At 47.2% G+C, this 13,447-nt stretch overlaps 1 protein-coding gene across 12 annotated transcripts in view; it reads left to right on the top strand.

The window, feature by feature from the left end:
* MBNL3 (muscleblind like splicing regulator 3) overlaps window positions 1-13,447 on the top strand; it is a 97,866-nt gene that overhangs the window by 48,463 nt on the left and 35,956 nt on the right. The window lies entirely within an intron of this gene.

The following is a 13,447-nucleotide window of genomic DNA, read 5'->3' as shown; positions in this document are numbered from 1 at the left end:
GGCTGTACATCACTGCAGTGACTCTCAATCTTGAGTCTCTAGGTCAGTGTGGGGTACAGGGCGAGCAGAAAGCCTCCTTGTGCGGACTCCCTTGCAGCCTGTGTGTTGATTTATTATTGTATCCTGGGAAGGGTTTATTACTTGGCTGTGCTCAGTTACGTACAAGAGCACGGGTCTGCTTTGGATGAGTGAGGTAGGGAGTGTGAGTCAGCACAGACCCTCACAAGACTGGATAAAAGACTGGGGGAACAGGGGATTGTGAGGATGTAATTAGGACAGGTAGAAAGTTTGCTTTGGCTGAGGCTGTTCTAGCAAATCCATCATACATTAACAGGTTTGCTGATGTTGGCACAGAATTTGGCATCCTGTCCCTTAAGTCTGGCTGCCTGTACAGTACTTGTGACTAGTGCATGTGAACTCTGATTAAATACGTCTCACTGTTTGCAGTTTTAGCCCAGAATGTTATTGCCAAATTGTCCTTTTGCCCACAGAGATGGCAGCGCATTATCTTTGGCGTTGTGAGCCCATTGTGTTTACCTCCATGGAAAAAGGCCTGTCCAGTTGCCACCGCAGCACAGCTTGTGCTGCTCAGTGGGCTCAACTCCTAACAAACACGCTACCTTAACCTCCCTTTCACTTGAGATGGTAGCAAAGATTGGTCACGTACCTGCTTTTCAGTGCCAGGCGCTGCTTAAAGAGCACTTCTGAAGGTGTTTTTAAAAGGAAAATCCCCTCTGTGACTTAAATGTGCATATGTTACAGGCTGTAATAAACAACATGCTAAAATAGATCAGTCTGCAAAAGCTGACTGAGGTGGAGTGTTTGCCTAGGGCAAGGCAGGCTTTCGTTTTGTTTTGTTTTGTGGGTTTTTTTTTCTTTCTTCCTTTCTCTTCAAGCCTTGCAGCCTCCTAGGTGGACGGCTGTGGTTCAATGTCACTTGGCCTGGATGCCCTTTTTGGAAGCCAGGGCCCATGAGAGATGTGTGGTCCTTGCCTGCTGTGCTTAGCAGGCTGTAAGAGCTCTCTTGAAGGTGCTCTTTGTATCTGTGCCTTTAATTCTTTGACCAGCAGCGAGTTCATTGTACCATGGGTGTGAAATCTGAGGCCTGGCATGGACCAGAAAGACTTGGGGTCCTTGCTTGGAGATGAGTGAGAGCATGTGGAGTCAGTGGCACACAGTCGTCCCTTTTCCTGGTAGTCTGGTAGCTTCTCAGCAATGCTGGAGCAAAGGGGAGGTGGGATGCTGTGCACAAACCTGCCTGGCACGTGTGGCTAAAACAGGAGCAGAGGGCAAAGCTTGGTCTTTGGTGAACAAAACTGTAGCCAGAGAGGCACTGCTAGGGGAGAAAGTGCCTGGAGGGGTAGGCTTTGGTGTGGAGCCGGGAAGAGACAAATGGGAAGCAGTAAAGGAGCCAAGCAGTGGGACAGAGAAGAGTAGAAGCAGGAGAGGAACTGGGGACATCGCTGGGTGATCAGGGTGAAAGACAAGGGGAGCTGGCTTTGCTCTCTGCCTTCCTGCTGTTGGGCAGATCTCAGCCAAGAGCAGAAAGGTGTCCTGTTCCTTGGAGCATGAAACCGTCGTGCTCTGCTGGATGGCTGGAAGCAAATTTTGCAGTGGCGACTGAGGGCATCACCCTCCTGTGTTACATCTGCCTGCTCCCCTGCAATCGCTTCCTTTGGTGGCTTAAGCCAATGCGAAGAGGGACTGTTGTGTCCTGTTCTGGCACAACGGTGGTTCCAGGTGAAGGGTAAAAAGCGAGGGTGGCAGTCCGTGGTGTGCCCCAGCAGGAGTCGGCGGCATGCTTGGCAGGGCTCAGCCAGCATCCTTCCCTGCTCGGGGTGCTGCTGTGTTACTTCCCGGCAGCCCCTCAGTAGCTGAGGCTGAAGCACATCCTGCAGAGTTATTTTTTCTAGACTGAAGATTCTCCCTGGGAATTGTCAGTCCAGATGGAATTAATTTTTTTAAGTAAGTTTTTTCATTATTTTTTGAAAACCAGGAATCTGTTTGTGCCCATTAAGCTGTTGCTTTGAGCAAAGCAACAACACAAACAAAAATGGGGCTAATCCTCAGTTGGTAAATTGTTATATACTGCCAAGTTCTAAAAAAAACCCCAACCACCAAACCCAGCCACCCACAAATCTTTTTATTTGCAGTTTCATTTTGCTTTCTGAAACGCAGCAAGAATGAGGTTTTCTGAGCATGGCTTTGCCCTCCACAGGACAGGACGGGAGGGTTTGGGTCAGACGCTTGGTTATCAATCTCTGCGCTTCCCTGTTTGCCTTCTCCCTTGTGTAAACTCAAGGAGCGAGGCTGCTGGAGGTGGTCATGTGTCCGATATTTGTATTCATGAACACAGTGCTTTAACATTTATTCTCCTGGGCTTTAATGTACTTTGCTTGGTTCTGTCTACGTGTGCTTTGCCTGCTGCAATTGTAATATTCAACAGACACTGTAGGTAGAGGAAGGTCAGAAGCATCAACTTTCCATATGACCTTGACAGGTTCAATCAGCTGGTGAAAGTTGTAGAATTGGATTATGGGATTTGCAATGAAAAAGTGGTTTAAGGGACAAGAGAAACTACACTGAGTATTTTCAAAAGCTGGCCTGGTGTAATAGCAATCGGGAGGGGCAGAACTGAGGGAGGCAAAGGGTGGAAGACATATAAGAAGTTTATTTTGTTTGTTTTTCTGTGGAGTTTTGTGGTGTTTTTTTTAATACAGTACTTGTGCAATATTGTTCCAGAGACTGGCATGTGGTTTTGGTTTTTTAAAATTTATTACAGAGGAAAAAAAATCAATGACATGCCAGTGTTTCTATCTTCCAGGTAGAATTGATTTCTTTACCTACAAATAGTCCCACACTGAAACATTCACCCACAGGAATATTAACGTTGCAGGATGTCCCCTGCTTTGTGTCCTGCTCTAAATACGTGCAGTGATCCCAGGGCTAAACGTGCTCCTAAATGTGCTCTCTTTGCCGGGCACTAAATGCCTTCATTTGGGATTGTTATCGATCAGTTGCTTGAGCAGGTCGGTGGCCAGGGATCTCTGTAAGAGCTGATTTCTCTTGGAGAGACCTGTATTTGATACTGTATTAAAGAAACCTATTTTATTGTGCTTTTAACATTCCTGAACCTGGAAGTAGTGGAATAATATTTGGAAGACATTAAAAATGATCAGTTCAGAACACTAAATTGATGATACTTCTATTCTGTTTTAACCTAATTTCAAATATGTGGTGGTAACAGCCTGATAAGTTCACAAAACATAGCCTCATCAAAATGTGTTGGTGGATTCAAAAGAAAAGAGCTCGATGAAGTCTTTATTCCTCTCTTTTGTGGAGTGAGATTGCTGTTCATTGCAAGTGGTAATCTCTCAGATAAACACGGTTTTCTGCTCTATGGCTCTACAGCTCATAAAAAATACAGTTTGACAGTGCTGTACTCTTTTAATACATACTTCTTGGACTTGGTAAACACTGTCCATTGCTTGGAGCAAGCAAAAACATTCCACAAACCAAAAACATTAAAATCAATACACGTTTTTCATTGAGCATAACAGAGCATACCATTGGCCTGAATGAAGAAAGCTTGGCAGGAGAACAGAGCTGGAAAGAGTTGTCAAGATGTAAAAATATAATGAAGGAGCTACAGGGCTTTTCCCCAACAAAATAACTGCTCCGAGTTTGTAAGAACCTTCAAGTATAACAAACAGCTTGGAATGAAAATCCTGCGTGAAAGCAGGAGGACAGCCACGACCTCTTTGTGCTGTCCTGGGGAAATTCAGCAGAACATTGCTGTATTCAGCAATGTGCAAAAGTAAAACTTCACTCACAGCAGCTCTCGGCTTCCCTAATTGCCAGGTGAATGAGGATTTGGGAGTTTAGGCTGGTGCCTGTGGCTGCTTAGAATCTACTGGAATACAGTAGTTGCGTGTGCCCCCCCCCCGTTTCTAATTAAAAGTAAAAAAAAAAAAATGCTGGGGTGATGGTACTTGTTTAAATACTTGATCTCCATGCTAACGAGCCATCTTTTCTGTCTGGAGCTGGATTTGCCTGCAGAGTTCAGTGGTTTGAAGTTATTGGCAGTAGCTGTGAGTAGCTGTCACTGGTTAAGGTGATACCAAAAAGGGACATGAGGATGTAGAAACGCTGCTGTTTCTGCTTTGTTTTTCTCTTCTGCTCTGGTTTGAGCTGTGTAACAAAAACAAGCTTGACAAACGTTTTGAGGCTGCAGACTTTGTAAGAGAGTCCTAGATAAGCATGTCTGAATCCCAGCAGCGTGCATCTCATCTTGAGAAACCCCCTGCCCAAGTGCTTTGCAGTTTTATACCCACTGTTTGAAAGGACTGGCATCTACAGTAGGTTTTGTCCACACTGTGCATCTGTTTGTTCCTAGCATTTGCATCTGATGGCTGTCTCTTACCCTGGTGCGAGGGAAGCAATGTTATCTGCTCAGTATACTTTTTTTTAATATATCTATGCTGGTGAAATTGTTCAGCTGCTGAACAGTGCCACATGATGGGAAGTGTGTCTCCTGCTTGGGCAGAGTGCTGCTGCTTCTCATGTAATGCCTGTTGATGGTGACCACGCCAGTCGTACAATAGGTAGGTGGCCAAAGCCCTGTTGGCTGTCCGCGTTGCCACAGCAGGTGTGCATCTGGTGGCAAGGGGCAGCTTGTCTTCCAGTCCTGTGGTGGAGGAGAAGCCTTCAGCACAGTGTATGCAAGGGCACAGCCTCTTCAGCCCCGGTTTGTGAGGCTTGGCTTTCATAGGCAAAGGCCGGAATGACAAAGAGATGGAGGTGTTACAGGTCTCTAGCAGTGTTTGTTCAGCGGTCCCCTCAGCTGGCTGTTGGCAGCTTTTTTCCGAACTTTGAATACATTTGCAAAAATGATGCTGACGTTTTTCTTCCTTCTGCCCTTCCTTCCATCTCCCTGCAAAGCAGAAATACCCTAGTAGAGCAGTCACACGAGTGAGACGTGGAGGCCGAACAGCAGCACCAGTGTCCCACAGCCAGGGATTTTTGTCTGTGCTTCCCATTCCTTCTACATTTTTGTAACTCACTGCACATGAAGTGAGTTAAGACCCTATCTGGACTGAAGCGGCTGTGTTGGACCTGCTTTTTAAAGTTGCAGAGGAGTGTAATTATTATTTTTTTTTTTTTTTTTAAAAGCCCAAGCACCTACAGTTACTTGTTTACAAGGTTGGCCTCCTTGGACTCTGCCTCGCAGCTGTAGGGAGAGGAGAACTGAGCAGACTGGGACCGTGCAAAATGCACCGGCCTCACTTCAGCAGTGCAAACACGGTGCATCTGCTTGGTTTGCTCTGAGGGCTTGCTAGCTGCTTTGCACTTGCACATGCCACTGAGCTTTGCTTTGAGCTCTCGGTTCAAAAGGACCCCAAACTCTTGTCATAGCTGCCGAATGTCACCTGCTTTCATTTGAAATCATGCAAAACATGAAGGTTTACTTATTTCAGTCAAAATCAAGTCTAGGCTTGCTCAAAAAGGGCTTGACCTGACATTCATTGAAGCCATGAAATTCAGTCGCTGTTTCAGCGACAAGCTGGGGCTGCCTTGAGAGTGCTGGGAGCATTGGTAGCCCTGGGAGCTTGCGACAGATATTCAGGTTTTTCCAGTGAAGCTGTGTGGAAAGGCAGGTCTGACTCTTGTCCTCTGTACCTTGACAAAAGACATGTCCCTGTTCGCCTGAGCAGTCCTGGGTCAGAGCTGACATGCTGCTGCCGCAGTTCAGAGCATCATTCAGAACAGCATAAAATTTAAAGAGGTTTCTCAAGTGACTGCAGGGGAGCGGAGTTGGGCCAAAATAACACCTGAAGTGTTTTTAGCAGTTTTCTTTTCATCGGTGCAGGCTCAGGGAAGTGGCTCTTTGGACCCAGAGCTTGCAAGTTCAAAGAAGTTAGGCAAAGCTCATCCTGGAGATGTCGCAAAACTGTGGTTTGTGCTTTTTATGGGCTGTTTGAATCCTGTTTCCAGAAAATTAGGTATTCATGAACCATACTCATTCCTAACTAGAACATGCATTTCACAGGGTCTATATCATCCATACCTGGAAGCTACCAGATTAACCTTAACTGTAACATTTTTATCCACATATATTGAAATTGAAACTTCTGCGTGATAGGAAGTCTACATTGCTTCCCTTCCCTTCGAGGCTGATTGCCATCTGGTAATGCTAACTGGAAGATACGTTTTGCTTTTTCTTTTCGGCTATGATCTGTTCACAGCAGGATCCATACCATAGCAGCAGTCTTTGGGCTCTCTGTAAATGGGTGTTAACACCTGCATTTGAAAAATGTCAGCAGCTAGCTGTGCCATATTTTTTTTTATTGCTGTTACAAGTAACTTCAAACCACCAGCTTCTTTGTACCCAATGTTGTGTACAAACACATGCTTGGTAGCAAGTAGTAGTGATGGCACAGGAGGGGTGCAGAGCACTACTAACTCTCCAGCATCCCTGCAAGTGTCCGGAGAGGAGGAGACAAAGGAGAACTGGAAAGCCTTTCAGAGAGATACGGAGGATGGAGTGCTGGCATTAGATTTGGGAGTCTGACGTGGCACAAATCAGTTTCCAAACAAGACTGGGAACAAAGCTTAGGAGAAACATCTATGTGACAACCCACAACAGCTTGAACTGAGATCAGTGGCAGTCTGGAAGGATGTGCTTGGCAAGTCTGTTCAGTTTTGTTTTGTTCTGGTGACTCGAATGATGGAATAGAGAGAGTATGCTTGTTAGATTGGTAGAGTGCTCTGAGCTGGGAGGAGTTACAGATGCTAGAGAACCAGATGTGGAGTTGCAGATAGTCTTGACAGGTTGGAAAAATAGTCCATTAAAAAGGGGTGTGAGTTCAGTAAAAGCAGTATGAAATACTGCGTTTAAGTGAATCAGCTGCATGATACAGGGTGCGGCATAGCTGGGTAGGCAGTCGCTCTAGAAAAGGCTTGTTGAGAACGAATCAAAAACGTTACACAGTTGGAAGGAAAGAAAACGTCATACAGGGACGCATAAGCAGCAGTGTTCTCTGCAGGACATGTGATCTTTGTACCTGCGCAGTACTAGTAAGGGGTTAGCTGGAGCGCAGCGCCCTGTGCATGCGCAAACGTCAGCAGGGGTACAGGCTGTCTGTCAGCGGGGGTACAGGCTGTCTGCAGGGGTACAGGCTGTCTGCAGGGGTACAGGCTGTCGGGGGGAGCAGCTTCATGAAAGGCTTGTAGACCATGCTTATGACATTGAAAGAGCATGGTCTGCATAGTCTAGAGCAGAGAGGTTTGAGGAAGGGGGATAGATGTGACTGCAGCCTTTAAGTATGGGCCCTTCCTCAAAGAGGAAGGGAATAATTCTTGTTCTGGCCCTCAAGGGTAAGAGATGTTTTAGGCTTCAGTTGCAGGAGGAGCAAAACTGCGGCTGAGGATCAGCTGCAGGGAGTGTGATGTGTTGGAGTCCCTTGTCTGGAAAATACACAAGTAATAGGTGCAAAGAACGTAGATGAAGTTGATCTGTGTAGGCCTGGGGGTGATGTGTCACTTCTCTACATCCTTCTGGATGTGTTTTTTAGGATCCTTGTAGGTGGGCTAACAACCTTCCATGAGAACACATTCAAGGAGCGCTTTGTACATAATTGCACTTTCAAATCTCTCTGTAAAAGTAAGTTACTCCAGCACTGTGAGGAGAAAAGTATTGCTATTAAGCAGAAGTTATCTGATGTATTGTGCCGGGGTCAATGTTCAAGGGAGGTTGCAAGGTTGTACTTCTCACTGACTCAGTTGGCAGCATAACTTTTAACATTTCATTAGCCTGTAGAAAGGAATTGCAGATAAGGTACGTACAGAGCTAGGCTTTGAACTGCAGCGAGTGACAGCTTGGCTGCTTGAACACCTATCTGTGAGAGGTAACACTAACGATCAGGCTGACTTGTTGGCTCCAGCCTCCTTTGTTTTTCAGTTGAAAACATGCTATTTCCATGCTATTTGATGTTTGCTGAGCAGAAGGTGTGTGCTTTAGCAGTGACGATGGACAGCCATTTCCCTTCCTCCCTCCAGTGCAGCACTCCACCTGTGCAGAAAGAGGAGTGGGATGTAGCATTGGAGATGGCAGGATGAGCCACACGATCCATCCAGCATGTTAGCTGCTCAGCTCAGGGACAAACCATAGCGAGCACGAAGTACTTGAGTTGCAGTGGTGGATGGACAGTGTTCTCAACACCTGTGATCTGCTTTCCTGGAAGGGTAACTCTGAAGCTGCAAGTCCCTCTAGGGTGGGTGAAGGACTTGGAGCTTGGGCATTGCCAGATACAAGTCTGCTTCCCAGTATTTCTTCTTCAAGAGAGACAGCAGTAGGGTAGACCTGGAGCAGCACGTGCTGCCCGGTATGTGTTGTTAGCTGTGCTGCATGGACACAGGGATGAAGCCCAGAGCTCCCCGCTTTCTGCCTCCCACCTGGTGGTCTCTGTTTGCCCTTCACACGGTGGCTGAGCTTGTATTGCACGTGTGAAAGCCATGCAAGGCTCTGGCAGGAGTGAGGATTCCCAGCCAGGAGAAGGCCTCTGCATGCGTGTGCTGAGTGGGATGGAAAGCAGAGAGCGTTTCGTGCCTCAGCGCTGGAACGGCAGGCACTGAGTAAGCAGGGCCAGCGCATCTCTGAATGTGCCTCCCCGCTGAGTTCCTCTTGGGGGGGTGGAAATCTGCTGTTTCATGCAGGGAAAAGTTATGTAGACAAGCTGTGTTTTGGTGCCTGGTTTTGTGCAAAACATGGAAATCCTTTCCTGCCTGGTCTCTTTTCATTCTTTTTGCTGTCAGTCATTGCACGTCATCAGCGTCTGTGGAAGACAGCACAGTCAGGGCACAAGCCTACTGCAGCCTCAAGTGTGTGAAAAGCAACATTCGCTTAAAGATTTTCACATGAGAACTACTGGTGATTGACAGGACATACAGTGCAGTCATTAAAACCAGAAATGTGTCTTCTCTGGAACCCCTCACTGGTGTCCAGGATTAAAGAGACCGTAACAAACTGCATTACTGGTGTAAACATGAGCAAGCCTTGGGTTTGTGCTGGAAGCCTTGTTTCTGCAGCACAGCGCAGCTCGCCTCAGCAGCCAGCGAGAGGAGAATTTGTGGAGGATGCTTAGGGGAGGTTCATACAGCCTGATGCAGTACCCAGCAGGCTCTTATTTGCATCCCTCCAAGCTAGGATGCAGATGAAAAGGTGCAGCCCAGCAGATTCCAAATGTCCAGGTGTCATGCAGGTTTTTCTTCTGGATTTGAGTGTGCTGCCATCAGTGCTGCACTCGGAACAGCTGGCTTTGCTGCACTGCAAGCTGCTGTCATGTTAGCTAGTGTCAGATGCCAGCCATTTACAGTATGCACCATCACAGCATGACTTAAGTTGGCAACACAGAGTCAATCACATGCCAGCAGCCTACTGTAAGAGTGGGGGGAGTGTGTGGGAAGAAAGGGGGAGAAGATACTCCTATAAAATTTGTTAATGATTTATTTTTAATACCCGTTTTTCAAGCCTAGGAAGTGCAGTCCATATGCTTTTCCCTCCTGGCTGTAGTTGGCAAAGCAGCTGATGAATATGGTCTTTCAGACTCCTTCCATTTTGCAAGGAGCCAGAAAATACCGCTATATTTAGCACGTTACCAAGGCCAGCAGCAGAGTCTGTTGCTGGGTGGTGATTCCCTGGCTGCAGGCTTGTGTGCCACCTGGGACAGGGTGGAAATGCGCCTTCCCTGGGGTCAGTGCTCATGCTAAAGTAACAGCAACAAACTCCTCCAGTTACAACAGGATGGCTGTGCTGGTTCCAGCAGGCTCAGCATGCCACTCGCTGACACAGGTTAGTAGTCTCTGAGCACCATCAGTGCTCCTTCCCGAGACATGCAGCAGCCTCCTCCGGGTGCTAGGATGGCGATTTTTAGTGCAGCACTCGGTTTGTAGAGTGCCTCAGCAGGTCTTTGCGGGACACTGGGACTGTCCTGTGCCCCGTGCTGAGCATTCGGTGTGCTGGAGCCATGGCTGGTCACTGCAGCAGAACTGCGCCTTACAGCATAAAGATGCTCATCTGAAACTTAGGGGCCTGATTCCTGTTGTATTTTCTCATCTTGTATTCCTAGGCCACCCAGATATAAAATGGAGTTGTCCCTATTTGTCCCCAGCCCAGTATCCACACAGCAGATTTGCTACCAGTCCCCTGTTGTTTTCCCTGCTGTGTTGCAGCTGGTACTGAGAAGTGAATAATGGCAGTTTCTTTGTCCTTCTGGTGGCTTTCATAGAGCTGAAATTGGTCTTGAAGAGCATATGCTTGCTGAGAAGTACTGAGAACTGTGGGCGTTGTGATGGAAGTGTAGAAGAAGGGATCACCCCTACCAGTGTTGGGAGTTCAGACGATACTAGAGACGTCCATCATTTTAGAGTGAGACGTCTTGGAAGTTGTTTCATAGCTGGATGTCTAAACCGGGAACATTTTTTGTCACTCTCGGTCACATCGTCAGTTCCTGAAATTCATTATCTGAGAGATGAAGAACCTACTGTGGTATTGGAGAGGGCAACACGACCCAGCTGCGGCTTCTAACTCACCCTGGTGAAATGCAGTGGTTGATGATGCTCAGGATCAAAATGATGGTGAGGAGGAGCTAGACTGAAGGTGCAGCTTTGAATCCCAGTGCAGCAGTGATTCATCGAGTCTTCGTGGAGCCCTAGAAGGCCTGGCTGACAGCCGTGCTGCACTTCACAGCCTTTGCTCTGCAGCAGCGTTTGCACAGCTCTCAGTTCCTTGCAAATAAATATGTCCGCACTGAAACCAGTAGCACTCTTGTGTGGACATTGGTTTCTGCTCCCAGCTTTGTCTGCAGGATTAAGGCCTCATGCTGTGTGGGCTGTTTTTTTTTGTTGTTGATAATAAAAATTTTCTGTTTGTAGAACCCCCTGTTGGAATTAAACAAACTCTGTTTTGAGAAGAAAGTAGAACAAAGCTTCACACCAGGCTGGGATGGCTGGTATCAATGACATTGCAAAATTTCAGTTAGAATAGCAAAGCCCTCTTCAAGTTGAAGAAGGCCTTGTAAGTATTGTTCACAAAAAATAGTAGCTTTTTTTTCACCTTCTCTATTCCTGCAGTGTAGAAACATCTACACCGATTTATTCCAAATTTGGTAGAAATTAGTGTTTTCCCAACCCAAAGCAGTTGTGCCAGTTTCAACCAGGAGGAATTTCTAAGGCTGGTGTGCAAGTCCTCCAAGTCTGGGGCTTAGAATAGAGCAGCTGCTTGGCCATCGGCTCCTGCTGCTGTGTGGGGTCAGCTCCTGCTCTGAGCAGCCCAGCTGTGGCGGTGGGATGCTGCAGATGTGCTCTGAGCCTGAATGCTGAGCTCTGCTTGGGTCCCAGGTGGTGGGAAGGGCTGTGGAGGGATCTAGTCCTGTGCTACTGGAAAGATGTCATGAGAAGGACGACCCAAACCTACCCAGTGCTGAGGAGTCGTCGTCTTCTTCCAGATTAATGTAGTTATTTACCTTGTAGTAGTGCTGGGTTGTCTGAGCACCAGCCAGCTGCATGGTGCCATTTTACCCTTGCTTTACACAGATGTGAGAAAGTGTCTGGTGATGAAGATTCATGTCCTCGGGGCCTGTGAGCAATTAGCTCACAGCTGGGAATCTGGGGCTGTTGGATTGCTGAGAAGCCAAAACAATAGCATTAAAAAGCCGCTTTCTTTGTGAGTTGGGTCGTTGGGAAGCGCTGGGCTCTTGTAGGAGCAGGGCAGAGAGTTTCATTCCGCCAAGGCAGGCTGCTGAAGGTTGGGAGTGGATTTTTTCCTGTCCCACTGGGTTCCCCTCGCTTCTCGCATTTAATTATTTGCCTCAAAATAACAACAGGGAGCCAGGGGTTTTGTTTAGCTCTCTGATCTCCTTGGAGCAGATAAGAGAGGAGCTTGTTTCTCATGATACTTTGCCATACAGCCCCTTTCAGGCTGTAGTAATGCTCTGCAGCCCTCTCCCCAGTGAAGCCGCTATCCGCACCAGGAAGGGGGGGCAGAGGAAAGCACACCTAAAGTTTGCAGGTCTCGGGCTGCTCTAGTGACCTACTCTTCTCCTGGCATGCCAATGATCCTGTGTGGGAGTTCCAAAAGAGCCCCCATAGCGGGTCACGGTGTTGGCTTTGTGCAGTGGTACTCAGACTGGCCAGTGGTTCCACCTGTATGTGCGTGCAAGTCTTAAAAACCCCCAGAGGAGCATCCCGGCTGCAGGCAGGACTCATCCTGGGGGCTTCCACCAGTCTGAGTGTACCCCTGTGGACCTGGTTGTGGGGCTACAGCTCTGCTGTGAGTGATTCTGCTAATGGGAGCCGGTACGTGGGGTCACCCGATGTGCCTCTTTTTGAAACCACACTTAATTATACTGAGGCTGAGAACTTGGCGTCCAGCGCTTGACAAGAGTGCCTGGGACGGGCTGGCTGATGGAGGTCCTGCTCCTTTGCTGGCAGCAGGAATGATTCTTAGTTATCTGTCACGTAACAGCTCTGGACCCCAGGTCTGGCCTTATTTTAATAAGCTCTGAACAGCTCCGAAGAAATACTGCCTCAAAAAAATTCATCATTTTTTGCATAGAAGTTATTTATAAAATTTAAGTGTAAAGTTGCGTAAAATGTTCCTTGTACTTTGTATGCCTCTCTTTCTGGAGGAGGGAATACACGGTGGGGTGGGGGGGAACCCCATATTTTTAAAGGATTATTTCATCTTACTGACAAAATTTGTTACTAGTTTTCTGTGTTCAGTGGACTGTTGATATTTATGTTCCTCTATCTGCTTGCAAACACTACTAAGGCAAGGCACAGTTTGTAGATTTTTTTAAAAGCAATGGTCTCAGTTGATTTGAGGTCATCTGTAACACTAGTGATCCTTCGCTTTTGAGAAGCCACTGACTTCCCCAGTGCTTGTGTTTATTGGAGGTGGGGGGGTGATGCAACATACTATGGCTTTTGACAGACGAAAGCATGAAGGGGGGAATTTTTTCACGTCTTCCTCCTGTGACTACCAGTTCTCGGCATCTCGGGGTACGTGCATGTTGGAGATCAGAGGTGCTGCTTTACAGAGCTGTCATCTTAACGTTTTACCCAGCACAGCTGGAGAAGTGGTGGAGACAGTTTGGTTTCTTGCTGTCTGCTTGTCGGGGCCAATTAAGTGGTCTGGTGTTGGGAGGAAGGGAGGGGAAGAACAGCCCACACAAGAAAATGGGGAATTTTTGTTGTTGCTTCAGGAGCTGTTTGTCACTAGCTTCTGAAAATACTGGGTTTTGTGTTAGATTAGATTTTTTTTTTCTTTTGTACAGCTATCATTTTAACATCAGGAAGCCTAACTTTTGGATTTAGCTTGATAGTATTTGGTTAGTGTTACTGCAGGAGAAGTCATGTTGTTCTTCTCTTCACCTAAGTATCGCGCTGC

Source organism: Falco cherrug, chromosome 15, assembly GCF_023634085.1.
Source record: "Falco cherrug isolate bFalChe1 chromosome 15, bFalChe1.pri, whole genome shotgun sequence".
Lineage (NCBI taxonomy): Eukaryota > Metazoa > Chordata > Aves > Falconiformes > Falconidae > Falco > Falco cherrug.
This window is presented reverse-complemented; position numbering and strand designations above follow the sequence as displayed.